Source organism: Sturnus vulgaris, chromosome 4 (assembly GCF_052056855.1).
Source record: "Sturnus vulgaris isolate bStuVul1 chromosome 4, bStuVul1.hap1, whole genome shotgun sequence".
Classification (NCBI taxonomy): Eukaryota; Metazoa; Chordata; class Aves; order Passeriformes; family Sturnidae; genus Sturnus; species Sturnus vulgaris.
In genome coordinates, this window is record NC_142246.1 from 1,089,417 (window position 1) to 1,105,377 (window position 15,961).

Sequence of the window (15,961 nt, forward strand, 5' to 3'; positions counted from 1 at the left end):
TCCCTTCGTGAGGAGAGGCAGGACAGAGTCCAGGGAGGATGTGGGACATCCCTGGGGACAGCTGGATCTGTCCCTCAGCATCCCAGCAGGGTTTGGGGGGGATCTGAGGGGATTTTCCACGTGTCCCTGGGAGGAAATTTCGGGAAGGGCAGGGAGGGTGCAGTGCCTTTCCCAAAATTATCCCCCCTATCCAAAATGGGACCTTTAAACAGGTTGGAAAGTGGGGATTTGGGATGAGGGCTGAGCTCTGGGACCAGAATTTCTTTTATCCCTTTAAGATCCTTGAGCCACAGAACACGGAGTCCTGGAATGTGCCGAGTGGGAAGGGATTTTTGGGATCATCGAGTCCAACTCCTGGCCTTGCCCAGGATCATTCCTAAGTCTCCCATTCCACCTTCTGCCTGTCTGGCAGGGCTCCCCCTCTTTCATCTCCCTCCCTGATGGCATCTCCTGGCATTAATTTGTTTTTTTCCTTGTCTCTCCCGGAGCTGTGCTTCCGTGAAGGAGCAGACAGGAGGGAAATCCCCCCAAATTCCCATTTTCCCTCCGCCCAGGGCAGGTGCTGAGTGGGATCCCAGAGCTTTGCTCGGGTGTGTGGGCCGGGAATCTAGGGGAAAAAAAAAAAAAAAAAAAGGAACAGTAGCTTTTTCTCTCCCCGGCGACGCCGACGTGGTGATCAGAGGAGCTGGCCAGAGTCCTAATGAAGATAAATGAGTATTCCCACTCCTCCAGCTCTTCCAGCTTTTATTGATGGGCTGTGGGGTGAAAGGCGAGGGCCGGAATGTTCATTTCACGGGCTGGGGTGGAGGGGAAGGTGCAGGGAAAAGCGCCTGGTGCCGGGAAGTTCCTCCGCCGTGAGCACGCTCGGCTTTACAAGGCTTTCTCCATTCCTTCCCCATCCATCACTTCCCGGGATCCCTTTGTAAATGCAAATTGCACTTTGATAGGAATAATGCACTGAGCCCCATTAGTGTCGGGTAATGGGGAGGGTGATTTTAACGCCATCCTTCTTCAAATAAGGCACCGAGGAGCTTCTCTGGGGCTGTGTATCAAAAACCCATCTGGGTCCGGGCTCCTCCCATCCCCGGCCCTGGCAGGAGCTGGGATATTTTTTATTTCGGGGCTCAGGAGTCTGGGATGGTTTTTATTCGGGCTCGGGACTCTGGGGTATTTTGTGTCTGGGGTATTTTGGGTTTGGCGATTTGTGGGGCAGGGTTTGGGGGTTTGGCCCCGTTAATGAGAGCTCGGAGCTCGCCCACCTTGACCTGGTCCCGGGACAAGGAGTGATGGCTTTAAACTGGAATTGGGGGGATTCAGAATGGATTTGGGATGGAATTCTTCCGTGGGAGGGCAGGGAGGGGCTGGGCTGGAATTCCCAGATTTGCTGTGGCTGCCCCTGGATCCCTGGCAGTGCCCAAGGCCAGGTTGGATCCACCTGGGACGGTTGAGGTGTCCCTGAACATGGATGGGGTGGAATGAGATGATCCCTAAAGTCCCTTCCCACCCAATCCATTCCAGGATTCTGGATCCCCTCTGCTCTGGGAGAGCTGAGAATGTTCCCCTGGAGAAGGGAAAATTCCAGGGAATGCTCAGAGTCCCTGCAGGGGCTCCAGGAGAGCTGGAATTGGGGACAAGGCCTGGAGGGACAGGACCCAGGGAATGGCTCCCACTGGGAAAGGGGAGATTGGGCTGGGATCTTGGGAAGGAATTCCTGCCTGGGCTGCAATTCCCAGATTTGCTGTGGCTGCCCCTGGATCCCTGGCAGTGCCCAAGGCCAGGTTGGATCCCCCTGGAACAGTTGAGGTGTCCTTGCCTGTGGCAGATCTTTTCCAACCCACCCCATTCCATGATTCCAAGGTTGTCCCAGACTGGAGTGCCTGGACCATGGGATGGTGGGATAAGGTGCCTCCTTCCCAGTTTTCCATGTGGGGAAGGACCAGCTGGGATTTTAGGGGGCTGAGATCCCTCATTCCCTGGATCTGTTCATTCCCAGGTGCTCCCAGCAGGACGGAGCCGGCTCAACCCCATCTCCCATGGGATGGAGCTTTGGGATGTGCAGAGCAGCCCCTCACATCCCTGGGATGTTCCTGCACCACCAAACGGATTTTCCTCATATCCCAGCCCGAGCTCTCCCTCCCAGCGTGAGCAGCAGCAGCTCCAGCACTGAAATCAGTTAAAGCTGCTGTAAAATTCCAGAAAAAAGGAACATTTGAAGGCACTGAGATCCCCCTACACGCTCACACTTTGGGAGGTCAGAAAAAAAACAACTTTGAAGTGTTTAAAAACAAATCTGGAGCCTCGTTCATCTTCATTAATGAGATATTTAACCAGGCCCTTTTAATAACTTTTTGATGCCTGTGCCAAGTGAAAAAATGAAAAAACAACACCAACATTTTCTGCTTAAAAGACCTTGAGTTTGGTCTCTCTGCTGATTAAAAGACCATTATGCTCCATGCCTTTTCCCACCTTAATCCCTAAATCTTTGCTTTTTTTTTTCCCCCAGGTGTCATCATGGCATTACCTTGGAGCAGTTTTTCCACGGGCACCGCTGGGATTTGTGCCGGTGAGGTCAGGGGTAGGAGGTGACTTTTGTCACCTCTCCCAGCTTTTTCCATGCAGGATTTAAGCCCCTGGAGAAATCGACCCCGCTGGATCCCTCTCCCTACCTGTTTTGGGTGTGAGTTATTCCTGAGCTGGGGTGGGTTTTCTCCAGGAAGAACTGGAAATCAGAACCATCCCAGGAGCTCCTTCCCAAAGGATGGCTCCAAAGGTGTGGCCCTCCGGCACCTTCCCAGTGGAGCTGGAAGATTTAGAGCCAGTCGGGAACATCTGAGCGAGTCCCAGCGTGGCTCTTCTGAACTCCGGGGTGGGAACCACCGATTTTGGGGGTCCTTGACTCCCAAAATGAAGGATTTGAGCAGGGAGAAGTCCTTTCATAAATCAAGCGTGGAGAACAAAGGCAGGGAACATGGAAAGCAGAAGGGGAGACTTCCCTGTTTCTCCAGGAGCAGGAGGAGAGGGATGGGGACGGGGAAGGCAGCGTCGTTAAAGTGAAATCCCGACTGGAACGACAAAAGGAAAAGCAATTAAAGCCAGATTTGTTCCCCTGGGCCGGAGGAAGGAGGATCCCGTTGGATTTGTTCCTCCTTTCTTGTTTCCTTCAAAGCCAGGAGATCAATTGAGGGCCTTAATGAGAACCGTCTCGTGCCAGAGGTGGACAAAGGAGCGGCACAGGGACATCCCGGGGATTTTACGGCAGCTCCGAGCATTGGGATCCAGCCTTGGAAGTGCCAGCCCAGCCCTGGAAGTGCCAGCCCAGCCTTGGAAGTGCCAGCCCAGCCTTGGAAATGCCAGCCCATCGTGTCTGGGCTCTGTGAGTATCCCAGCACTAAGCCTGAGTAGGGAGCAGTTCCCATCCCTGATCCCAGATCTGGGAAAGGAGATTTGGGATCAAGATCTGGTTTTAAACCTCCCATCCCAGGGGTTGTGCTCTGTGAGTATCCAGCACTGAGCCTGACCAAGGAGCACCAGTGGCAATTCCCATCCCTGATCCCAGATCTGGGAAAGCATCTTGGCCCTCCTGGAGACCCTCAGGGAGATGGGAATGACCTCGGGGAGGTGGGAATGGCCTCAGGGAGATGGGAATGGCCTCAGGGAGATGGGAATGGCTTCATGGAGATGGGAATGGCTTCATGGAGATGGGAATGGCCTCATGGAGATGGGAATGGCCTCAAGGAGATGGGAATGCTCTCACAGAAATGGGAATGCTCTCACAGAAATGGGAATGGCCTCATGGAGATGGGAATGCTCTCACAGAAATGGGAATGGCCTCATGGAGATGGGAATGCTCTCACAGAAATGGGAATGCTCTCACAGAAATGGGAATGGCCTCACAGAAATGGGAATGGCCTCATGGAGATGGGAATGGCCTCACAGAAATGGGAATGCTCTCACAGAAATGGGAATGCTCTCACAGAAGTGGGAATGGTCTCACAGAAATGGGAATGGCCTCACAAAAATGGGAATGGCCTCACAGAAATGGGAATGGCCTCACAGAAATGGGAATGGTCTCACAGAAATGGGAATGCTCTCACAGAAATGGGAATGGCCTCAGGAAACGGACACTCAACCCCCACCAACATCGAGGCCCCACCTGCCAGGCCAAGGCAGGAAGGACACAGCAGGGGGGACAAAATTCCCAATCCCCCTGGGGACCATCCCCATCTCCCTCTCCATGGGCCTGGCAGAACCCGGGCACATCCCGGAGCATCCGAGCCTCCCAAAATCCGCCCGGAGCCGCCTCTTCCGCGGCCTCCGCGCGGGGCCCTGGGGATGAATCTTCTTTCAGAGCCCATTCTTTGCTCTGTCACCCGATCAGCCTCCATCCCTGGAGCTCCACATTTCAGGGCAGGGCTGGGCTAATCACCCTGGGCTCTTAATTAATGGAAATGAGCTCGGAGCCAGGGCTTGCAGGTGCCTCCATGTTATTCCCAAATGTTAAAAATTTCCTGTCCTTGGAAATCCCTGGATTCGTCCTGAGGTCTCCTCAGCTGGAATGTTTGAGGCTCATGGGGGGATTTATTCGGGTTGAGGATGCTCAAAGGGGGCAAAACTTCCAGGTTATCCCACACCAGCACCTCACTTATTCCTTAAAATCCTGATTTCCCTTCTCGTCCTCAATCTGGGATATTCCATGCAGAAAAATGGGGATTTTATCCTAAAAATCTCCTGATTTCCTATTCTCAATCCAGGATATTCCATGCAGAAAAATCGGGTTTTTATCCTAAAAATCTCCTGATTTCCTATTCTCAATCTGGGATATTCCTTGCAGGAAAATGGGGATTTTATCCTAAAAATCTCCTGGTTTCCTATCCCTAATCTGGGATATTCCTTGCAGGAAAATGGGGATTTTATCCTAAAAATCTCCTGATTTCCTATTCTCAATCCAGGATATTCCTTGCAGGAAAATGTTTTTTTTCTCCTAAAAAATCTCCTTGTTTCCCTTCCCATCTTTAATCCAAGATATTCCATGCAGGAAAATTGTCTTTTTATCCTAAAAAATCTCCTGGTTTCTCTTCCCATATCTTAATTTGGGATATCCCATGCAGGATAATGGGTTTTGCTTTCTAGAAATCTCGAAAACTGCTCAAACTAAACATGAATTTATTTCCCTGGTTTTTAACTGGGAGCATGGATCGATTTTAATTTTAAAACAGTTTTCCTAAAAAGAATGGAAATTTCTGCGAGTTTTCCTAAAAAGAATGGAAGTTTCTGAGTTTTCCTAAAAAAGAATGGAAGTTTCTGAGTTTTCCTAAAAAGAATGGAAGTTTCTGTGATTTTTCTTTAAAGGAAGGGAAGTTTCTCCAAGTTTTTCTTGAAGGAAAACTGAATTCTGTGAGAGGAATGGAAAAACCTCCCTGGAATTCCATGATCCTAAGGATGACCTGGAGAAACTTTTCCCACGTGTTTTGTGATGTGGAGAAAAACTCGGAGCCAGCAGCATTTTTATAATCTGGGAATAAATATCCCAAATTTATTCCATGGATTTCCACGGGGCTGTTGTGTTTCCTTGGAACCACGAGGCCCCATCAGCAGTTGGGAAGATCCAGAGTGGTTCTGTCAAAAAGGGGATGAAGGATTTTTGGGAAGGAAAGAAGTGGAAAACTCCCCAAAACTTCCCCAAACCAGGAAAAATTTCATCTGGAAAAATCCTTTTTCTTCCTCATCCTCATCCTGTCCTCACTCACAAACTTCCCTCTCTTTTTTTTTTTTTTTTCTGGGAATGGAGAAGAAAATTCCCTTCTTGCTTTGATAAAAATCCTAATTATTTCACAGGTTCCCATCCCTTCCCAATCCCGTTTTTCTGGGCCACCTCTTGTCCTCAGGGTGACATCCTTGCTCCAGGGCCTCATTCCAGAGGATTTTCCCTGGTTTTAAGGCTCCTTGGCCTGTGGGATGGAGGTGCTGGATGCTGGAGGAGCACAAAATTTTGGCTGTTTGATCCAAAAAAAAAAAAAAAAAAAAAGAGGGAATTTTAAAAAGATCCCGAAGGGAAAAAAAGGGAATTTTGGGAGTCCTTGGGGAAAGAGGAGCCCTGGGCCCTGGCAGAAAATCCCACCTGGAATTTTCTCTGGATGAGGTTGGAATTTGGGATTTGATTTGGTTCCTTTCTTTTCTTTCCTCCCCTCTCCTCTTTTCCCTGTTTTCCCAGTGGGGTCAGTAAGGAAATTTTGGGGATTCAGGGATGAGAGCGGAGCCACGGGCAGGTGAAACCAGCTCAGCTCCAGCCTCGAATCCACAAACACTCCTGGGATTTAAAACCTCATTTCCCAAGGATTTTGGGATGAGTTGGGATGAGGGGCAGGAGCAGGGGGGAATCTCCAGCACGGGGACAAGGATGGAAATTTGGGATAATGGGATAAATCCCAACACCCTTCACAGGGAGGAAATCGTGGATTTGGAGAGAGCCAACATTGGGATATTCCCATTCTGTGGCTCCTTATCCTGGTTTTAAATTCAAATATTTGGGGTGTAAATAATGTTTTAACAGCAACTCAAAAACCCCATTTTTTTAAAAAAATATGGATCCTTCCTTCCATCCTGTTCTTGAATTCCCTGGAATTTTGTGTTGGGATGAAGGGAGAAAATTCCCTGGGGTTTCTTCTCCTTTGGGATGATGATTCTCGTTTTGCATTTGGAATTTTCTCCGTGGCCTGGAGGAGAGTGGAGGTTGGAATCCTGCAAGGATCCACAAATCCCTCACATCCCACCTTTGTTTTTTTTTTTTTTTTTGGGAATTATCAGGAGATCCAGGCCAGGGAAAAACTGAACGGGTTGGGAAAAGGGCAGAAATTTGGGAGGATGGTTTTGCTGGTAGCAAAAAAAAAAATAAAAAAATAAGGAAAAGTGTTTGGAAAACCAGGATCAATCCCAGGAAGTGCTGGCGGGTTGGGATTTAAAGGAGATTTTTTTGGGGAATGTTTGGCAGAGAAAGGGAGATAAAATAAATGATCTGAAAGAAATAATTTAAATATTTTAAAAAGGGGATGCTGAGGAAAAGGATCTCTTCTTCCTGAGGAGAATTCCAAACTAAAAGGCCTTAAAGAGAAATTCTGGATAACTGGGATTATTCACAGAAAATATTAAAATATTCCCAGTTCTATCCAACCTAGAAGTGAGAGGAAAATCCTGCAGAATTCTCTTAATTGGGGGAAAAAAAAAAAAATAATAGAATTTCAAAACTTTCCCTGTGCAGCCCCCACGGGGATTTGGGATTTGGGATGCTCCAAGGGGTTTTTGGATTGGGTTTGGAGAAATAATTGAAGGATTTGGGGAAGGAAAGGGGCTGAGAGCGAGCACAAAACGCAGGGAAAAGGATCGGGAATGGGGATAAATTGGGAATAAATTTAATTCTGAACTGGAATTAAATCCTTCCAGCAGGAAAATGACATCAAAATCCAGCAGGAAAATCCCATTTTTCGAGGGATTTCTTTGGATCCATCCGGAACTCGGGCTCGGAGCAGCCCCAGCCTGGAAACTTTTGGGGTTTTTAAGAGATCGAAAGGTGAGTTTTGGGGTTTAGTGGGGTTTTTTTAGGGTTTCAGTGGGGTTTTAGGGGTGTTTTAGTGGGGTTTTTTGGGGTATTTTTGGGGGTTTTTTGGGGTTTTTTTGGGGGGTTTTAATGGTTTTTTTTGGGGATTTTAGAGGTGTTTTAGTGGGTTTTTGGGGGTATTTTTGGGGGGTTTCAGTGGGGTTTTTTGGGGTTTTTTGGGGGGGCTTTAATGTTTTTTTGGGGGGGATTTTAGAGGTGTTTTAGTGGGGTTTTTTGGGGGTTTTAGTGGGGTTTCAGTGGGGTTTTTTGGGTTTTTTTGGGGGGGTTTTAGAGGTGTTTTAGTGGGTTTTTTGGGGGGTTTTAGGGTTTTTTTGGGGGGTTTTAGAGGTGTTTTAGTGGGGTTTTTTGGGGGAGTTTTGGTGGGGTTTCAGTGGGGTTTTTTGGGGGTTTTTTGGGGTTTTTTTGGGGGCTTTTAGTGGGGATTTTGGGGATTTCAGTGGGTTTTTTGGGGGATTTCAGTGGGGTTTTTTGGGGGGTTTTAGGGGTGTTTTAGTGGATTTTTTTAGGGGGTTTAGTGGGGTTTCAGTGCAGTTTCAGTGGGGTTTTAGGGGTGTTTTATTGGGTTTTCTTTGGCTGGTTTCAGTGGGTTTTTAGTGGGGTTTTAGGGGTGTTTAATGGGTTTTTTAGGGGTGTTTCTGTGTGTTTTTTTCGGGGGGTTTCTGTGGGTTTTTAGTGGGGTTTCAGTGGGGTTTTTGGGGGGTTTTCGTGGGGTTTTGGGGGGGTTTTCGTGGAGTTCCATTGGGGTTTTTTGGGGGGTGTTTTAGTGAGGCTTTAGTGGGGTTTTAGGGGTATTTTATTGGGTTTTTTTTTGAGGTTTTAGTGGGGTTTCAGTGGGGTTTTAGTGCAAATTCAGTGGGGTTTTTTGGGGAGGTTTCAGTGGAGTTTTAGGGGTGTTTCAATGGGTTTTTTTGGGGGGTTTCAGTGGAGTTTCTGTGGGTATTTTAGTGGGGTTTCAGTGGAGTTTTAGGGATGTTTCAGTGGGGTTTTTTGGGGGGGATTTAGTGGGGTTTTTTTTGGGGTATTTTACTGGGGTTTCAGTGGTGTTTTGGGGGTGTTTCTGTGGGTTTTTTTGGGGGGGTTTCTGTGGGTTTTTAGTGGGGTTTCAATGGAGTTTTAGGGGTGTTTTAGTGAGGTTTTTTGGGGCTGTTTCAGTGGGGTTTTAGGGATGTTTCAGTGGGTTTTTTTGGGGGGGATTTAGTGAGATTTCTGTGGGTATTTTGGTGGGGTTTCAGTGGGGTTTTAGGGGTATTTTAGTGGGGTTTCTGTGGGTGTTTTAAGGGTGTTTTAGTGGGTCTTTTTCGGGGGGTTTCTGTGGGTTTTTAGAGGGGTTTCAGTGGGGTTTCAGTGGTGTTTTAGGGGTGTTTTAGTGAGGTTTTAGTGGTGTTTCAGTGGGTTTTTTTGGGGGTGTTTTAGGGCTGTTTCAATGGGGTTTTTTGGGGGGTTTCAGTGGGGTTTCTGTGGGTTTTAGTGGGGTTTCAGTGGAGTTTTGGGGGATGTTTCAGTGGGTTTTTTTGGGGGGTTTCTGTGGGTTTTAATGGGGTTTCAATGGAGTTTTAGGGATGTTTTAGTGAGGTTTTTTGGGGGCTGTTTCAGTGGGGTTTTAGGGATGTTTCAGTGGGTTTTTTTGGGGGGATTTAGTGGAATTTTTTGGGGGTATTTTAGTGGGGTTTCAGTGGGGTTTCTGTGGGTATTTTAGTGGGGTTTCAGTGGAGTTTTAGGGGTGTTTTAGTGAGGTTTTCTGGGGGGGATTTAGTGGGGTTTTTTGGGGGTATTTTAGTGGGGTTTCAGTGGAGTTTTAGGGGTGTTTTAGTGAGGTTTTTTTGGGCTGTTTCAGGGATGTTTCAGTGGGTTTTTTGGGGGTGTTTTAGGGGTGTTTCAGTGGGGTTTCAATGGGTTTTTTTGGGGGGATTTAGTGGGGGTTTTTTGGGGTATTTTAGTGGGGTTTCAGTGGTGTTTTGGGGGTGTTTCAGTGGGGTTTTTTGGGGGGATTTAGTGAGATTTCTGTGGGTATTTTAATGGGGTTTCAGTGGTGTTTTAGGGATGTTTCAGTGGGTTTTTTGGGGGGGTTTCAGTGGGGTTTCTGTGGGTATTTTAGTGGGGTTTCAGTGGTGTTTTGGGGGTGTTTCAGTGGGGTTTTTTGGGGGTGTTTTAGGGGTGTTTCAGTGGGGTTTCAATGGGTTTTTTTGGGGGTGTTTCAGTGAGATTTCTGTGGGTATTTTAGTGGGGTTTCAGTGGTGTTTTAGGGGTGTTTCAGTGGGTTTTTTTGGGGGTGTTTTAGGGTTGTTTCATTGGGGTTTCTGTGGGTTTTTAGTGGGCTTTCAGTGGAGTTTTAGGGGTGTTTTAGTGAGGTTTTTTGGGGCTGTTTCAGTGGGGTTTTAGGGATGTTTCAGTGGGGTTTTTTGGGGGTGTTTTAGCAGTGTTTCAGTGGGGTTTCAATGGGTTTTTTTGGGGGGATTTAGTGGGGGTTTCTTGGGATATTTTAGTGGGGTTTCAGTGGGGTTTTTTGGGGGTGTTTCAGTGAGATTTCTGTGGGTATTTTAGTGGGGTTTCAGTGGTGTTTTAGGGATGTTTCAGTGGGTTTTTTGGGGGGTGTTTTAGGGGTGTTTCATTGGGGTTTTTGGGGGTATTTTAGTGGGGTTTCAGTGGTGTTTTAGTGGGGTTTTTTGGGGCTGTTTTAGGGATGTTTCAGTGGGTTTTTTTGGGGTGTTTTAGCGGTGTTTCAGTGGGGTTTCAATGGGTTTTCTGGGGGGGATTTAGTGGGGTTTTTTTGGGGTATTTTAGTGGGGTTTCGGTGGAGTTTTAGGGGTGTTTTAGTGGTGTTTCAGTGGGGTTTTTTGGGGGGTGTTTCAGTGGGGTTTCAATGGGTTTTTTTGGGGGTGTTTCAGTGAGATTTCTGTGGGTATTTTAGTGGGGTTTCAGTGGTGTTTTGGGGATGTTTCAGTGGGGTTTTTTGGGGGGTTTCAGTGAGATTTCTGTAGGTATTTTAGTGGGGTTTCAGTGGAGTTTTAGGGGTGTTTTAGTGAGGTTTTTTAGGGGTGTTTCAGTGAGATTTCTGTGGGTATTTTAGTGGGGTTTCAGTGGTGTTTTGGGGGTGTTTTAGTGAGGTTTTTTAGGGGGGATTTAGTGAGGTTTCTCTGGGTATTTTAGTGGGGTTTCAGTGGAGTTTTAGGGGTGTTTTAGTGAGGTTTTTTGGGGCTGTTTCAGTGGTGTTTTAGGGGTGTTTCAGTGGGTTTTTTGGGGGGTGTTTTAGGGGTGTTTCAGTGGGGTTTCAATGGGGTTTTTTGGGGGGATTTAGTGGGGGTTTCTTGGGATATTTTAGTGGGGTTTCAGTGGGGTTTTTTGGGGGTGTTTCAGTGAGATTTCTGTGGGTATTTTAGTGGTGTTTCAGTGGAGTTTTAGGGGTGTTTTAGTGAGGTTTTTTGGGGGTGTTTTAGGGGTGTTTCAGTGGGGTTTCAGTGGTGTTTTGGGGGTGTTTCAGTGGGGTTTTTTTTCGGGTTTTTTTTTTTTTTCCTCAGCTCTGCCAACGTTCCCCCTGTGGCGGCGCCTGGAGCGAGCCCAAGGCGCTGCTCGGGAAAAGGCGGATGCACAAAAAGGGGGAATATCAAAATGATCTCGTTTCTGTCTCTCCTCGGTCTCCTATGGAACAAAGGACAGATGGGAACAAGAAAAGAAGGAAAAAAGCATCACCTGTTCCCATCCAGTCCTGGAGCAATCCGGTCATTATCTCGGAGCTTCACGTTTCCAAAGGGGCTTCATTTTCCTTTGAAACACTGGCATTTTGTTAAAAAAAAAAAAAAAAAGGAAAAAAAGAAAACAGAAAAAAAAAATTAAAAAAAAAAAACAAAACAGACTCGAAAAAGGAAAAACTCTGGATTTAAGCATTCCGACCCAAAGGGATTTTCCATGTTTTTTGGTTTGTTGTTTTTTTTTTTTTTCCTCACAGCCTCGAGTTTAACACCTGGGAAAAGAAAGTGGGAAGGAAATCCAAGGGAAAGAGAAAGAAAGGGCCCCCCCAAGGGCGGCTTTTCCCGATCTGCATCCGACAAAAGCCTTTGGTTTTCTCTCATTCTTTTCATTTCCTTGCTGGCTCCCCCAATTGTCAAAGCCCTCAAGAAAATGCACTTTAGCTCTTTGTCCCCAAATGTAATTTGATAAACTCCGGGCAGAAACATTCGGGTTTCGGAGGCTTTTCAGAAAAAAAAAATAAATAAATAAAAGGGGAAAAAAGGGGGAAAAAAAAGGGGGAGATGAAGGGGAAAGGGGGAAAATAAGTGGGAAAGAGGGGGAAAAGAAGAGGGGAAAAATAAGAGGGGAAAAAGAGAAAAATAAGAGTGGGAAAATGGGGAAAATAAGAGGGGAAAAGGGGGAAAATAAGAGGGGAAAAGGGGGAAAAGAAGAGGGGAAAAGGGAAAAAATAAGAGGGGAAAAGGGGATAAAGTAAGAGGGGGAAAAGAGGGAAAATAAGAGGGAAAAGGGGAAAAATAAGAGGAAAAAAAAAGAAGGAAATAAAAAGGGGTAAAGAAGAAAAAATGAAAAGAAGGGACAAAGTAAGGGGGGAAAAAAGAAGAAGGAAATAAAAAAAAGGATAAGGAAGAAAAAAGGAAAAGAAGGGGCAAAATAAGGGGGGAGAAAAGAAAAATAAAAAGAGGGATGGAGAATAAGGAAAAGAAGGGAGAAATGAGGGGGGAAAGGAGGGGAAAATAATAATAATAATAATAAAAGAAAATAAGAGGGGGAAAAAGAAGGAAAAGAAGAGGGGAAAAAAGGAGAAAAAAAAACCAGGAAAAGGAGGGAAAACCCCCAGGAGGGGTAAAAATGGGGAGAGCCCCAATGGAAGAATCTCTTGGAGCCTTTGGAATTTTAGGAGCGGGATTTTAGGAGCGAGGTGATGGAGCCAAGGCCGGAGGCTGCGGGGATGGGGGGGGGGGGGGGAATATTGGCATCATCATCTTCATCATCATCTTCATCATCATCATCATCTTCATCCCTAAATCCTCGGGAATCCTCATTTTCCAGCGCCGCTTTTCCCCCCCTGTGGGCGGGGATCTCCCACGCTATAAAAACGCTCCGGGTTTTCCCGGGAGTGGGAAGAGGCCACTTGGACTTGGAGGTTGGGTGAGTGGATTAAAAAAAAAAAAAAAAAATCGGGATTTTCTATCCTCCCGCCAGCGAGGGATTTTTTTTTTTTTTTTTTTTTTTTTTTTTTTTTCGGATTTGGGGTTTGGGGATGCTGCGGGATCCGGGAATCGCGGGATTTTCTGCCGCCCACGGGGGTGTTTTATCCAAAACTGTTGTTTGTCCATCCGAAAGGGTGATGAGAATTCCCAAATTTTAGTGTAGGGATGGAAATGATGGTTTGGGAAAAAAAAAATAAATAAAATTTCAGGAAGTAAAATGCCAAAGCAGGAGTGAGGGCCTATTCCCAACTGGAATTCTGCTGCCAGCGGGAGAAGCAGCTCCAGAGATTCCCCAGCAGAGTTTGGGGAGGGGGGAAAAAAGCAAAATTAAGGAAGGAGCAAAAATTAATTGGGAATTTTGAAGGGGTTTAAGGGAGAGAAATTGGAATTCGGCTGCAAAAAAATTCCCATCAGGGAGCTTGGGTGCAAAAAAAAAATCTCCAGCTGGAAGTTTGGCTGCAAAAAAAAAAAAAATTTAAAAAAAAATCCAGGTTGAAAGTCTGGATGCAAAAATTCCAATTGAGGGTTGGGGTGAGAAAAATTCCAGCTGGAGATTTGGGAGCAAAAATTGAATGAAATGAAAAAAAAAAAAAAAAAATATTTTTGGATGTAAATCGCTGGGATTGTGGAAGTTGTCCCTGCCCAGGGCACTGGGTTGGGATGGGATATTTAAGGTCATTTCCAATTCCCTGGAATTCTGGAATTCCCTGATTTTCGTATCAGGATTGGGGGTGGATTTTTTTTTTTTTCCCCCCTCCTGGAAGGGGCAGTGGTTGAATTCCAAAGGGGCTGGAGCTGGGATTCCTCTGGAATATAAAATTCCACGGATTCTGCCCCCCCTGAGCTTCACCTGTGCGGGTGGATGAGAGCAGGGAAGGAGCTCCCAATTATTAAATCAGCTCTGAAACCGTTAATTAATATTAATTAAAGAAAATAAACCACACAATCAACCCGGAAAAAAAAAAAAAAACATTCCTAATGGATCATTAGCAGGGAATCCCGTCTGGAAAATTAAAGATATTTTGGATTAATTTTTTTTTTTAATTAAATTTTGATCAGGTAAAAAAAAAAAAGTCATGGAGTGAGACATGAAAATTGAAAATTCCACTTCTGCCTTCCAAGTTGTTCCCAATTTCCCCTTTGGGAATATTTTGCCTGGATAAGGAAAGGGGGAATTGGGGTGTGTGGGGGAAAAAAAAAAAGGGAAGGGATGTAAGGAATAAAGAGACAAGGATAAAACAAATTTTAGAAGGATTTTAAGGGATTTTAGAAGGGATTTTGGGGGGGAAAAATAAAAATTTAAAAAGGGGGGGAAAAAAAAAAGGAATTAAAAAGGAATATTACCTGGAAACGCCTCTGGAATTTTCTCAGGGAATCCAATCCATCGGCACGGCCGAGGGGGTGCAGCTGCCGGTGCCAAGGGAGAGGAAAAAAAAAAAGGGGAAAAAAAAAAAATAAAAAAATTCCCGCAGGAAAATTTTGTGCTCAGGGAGAGGCTCCAGCAGCTCCTTTGGCATGACCTGGGCACGCAGAGGCTCTCCCAGATTTTCTGGGAATGAGAATTTCCCGGGAATGTTGCTCCGGGTGCCACCTCCGGGACTCTCTGCTGCTCTCTCCAGCTGGAATTGAACAGCACCGGGATTTTGTTTTTTTTTTTTTTTTTTTAGGAGCCGCAGGGAGAGATTTGCCCGCTCCTGGCATGGGGAAATCCCAGGAAATTTGGGGAGAAAAAAAAAAAAAAAAAAAAAAAAGGAATTTTTTTTGGTGCTTTAAGGCCCAGGCAGATGGAAAGGCTGGAGGGAGATTTTTTTTCTTATGGAAAACGTTGTTCCCTCCGAAATTCCCAGTTTTTCCCGAGGTAGGAATTCGGGATCTCATTTGTGCTGCACAATTATGGGAAAAGCGGGGTTGAGCTCTGGGAATTTGGGAATATTGGAGCTCCAAACCCTCTGCAGAATCCTGGAGGGATGAGATGCTGGAATTGCCATTCCCGATGGGAATCTCCCCTCTGGAATTGTCGCTCCCCCCGTGTTTCCTCCAGCCCCATTTGCGATGTCACGGCCCCTTGGCTTTTTTTTTTTTGGGATCATAATAAAATTCCCAAACTCTGTGAAAATTTGGGAATGCATCCCATGGATCCGGTTTAAGCTCCAGGTCCGGTTTCGGAAAAAACCTGGATTTACCTCCAGAGAGTGGGAATCTGCTCCAAGAGAAACCCTGAAAATCCCACAAATATTTTATTTTTATTATTTTATTTTTAGGTTTTTTCCATTTTCTCCTTGAATTTCCGGCAGCGGGAAAAGAAATAGGAAAGAATTCCATCAAATTCTTATGGAATTCCATTCCTGCCCCTTTCCCTGCTCCACGGAGCTGCTTTTCCACACATTTGGGAAGAAATGGGAAATTTCAGGAATTCTGCTGCTCTGGGGAGGCCAAGAGAATCCTGGGGATGGATTTTTCCATGGAAAAGGATGGAGGAGGGAAAGAAGGAATTCCTCCCTGCTGGGAATTCCAGGGGAAATTTGGGAAGATGTTTAGGGAAGGTGGGAGGTGCCTGGAGCAGGATTTTTGGGAAAGGGGTTTTGGGAAGATTTTTGGGAATGTGTGAGGTGCCTGGAGCAGGTGTTTTAGGAATATTCTTTGGGAAAATTTTGGGGAAAATGCTTTGGGAAGAGTTTTTTGGGAAAATGCTTTGGGGACAGATTTTGGGGAAATGTTTTGGGAAGAGTTTTGGGGAAAAGGCTTTGGGAACAATTTTTGGGAAAAATGCTTTGGGATGATATTTTGGGGAAACGCTTTGGGAACTGTTTTTTGGGAAATGCTTTGGGAACAGATTTTGGGGAAAATACTTTGGGAACAGTTTTTGAGAAAACGCTTTGGGATGGTGTTTTGGGAAAACGCTTTGGGAACAATTTTTGGGAAAATTCTTTGGGAACAGTTTTTTTGGGAAATGCTTTGGGAACAATTTTTTGAGAAATGCTTTGGGAAGAGTTTTTGGGAAAGGCTTTGGGAACAGTTTTTTGGGAAAATTCTTTGGGAATTCTTTGGGAACAGTTTTTTTTGGGGAAATGCTTTGGGAAGAGTTTTTGGGAAAGGCTTTGGGAACAGAGTTTGGGAAAATGCTTTGGGAACAATTTTTGGGAAAATGTTTTGGGATGGTGTTTTGGGAAAA

At 45.9% G+C, this 15,961-nt stretch overlaps 2 long non-coding RNA genes across 3 annotated transcripts; one reads left to right on the plus strand and one right to left on the minus strand.

Moving 5' to 3' along the window:
- The first annotated feature begins 1,561 nt into the window (after positions 1–1,561).
- Positions 1,562–11,837, plus strand: LOC148223823 (uncharacterized). Of its 2 annotated transcripts, XR_015802966.1 has the most exons (4): positions 1,573–2,251; positions 2,504–3,373; positions 7,438–7,564; positions 11,556–11,837. It is a non-coding gene; the product is annotated as an uncharacterized LOC148223823 (long non-coding RNA). The 2 variants fall into 2 exon arrangements; XR_015802965.1 differs by having other exon boundaries at positions 1,562–3,373.
- On the minus strand, positions 5,527–14,442 carry LOC148223824 (uncharacterized). The gene is made up of 3 exons (XR_015802963.1): positions 14,134–14,442; positions 11,300–11,382; positions 5,527–5,616 (listed from the first exon to the last, which is right to left on the minus strand). It is a non-coding gene; the product is annotated as an uncharacterized LOC148223824 (long non-coding RNA).
- Positions 14,443–15,961: the final 1,519 nt, after the last annotated feature.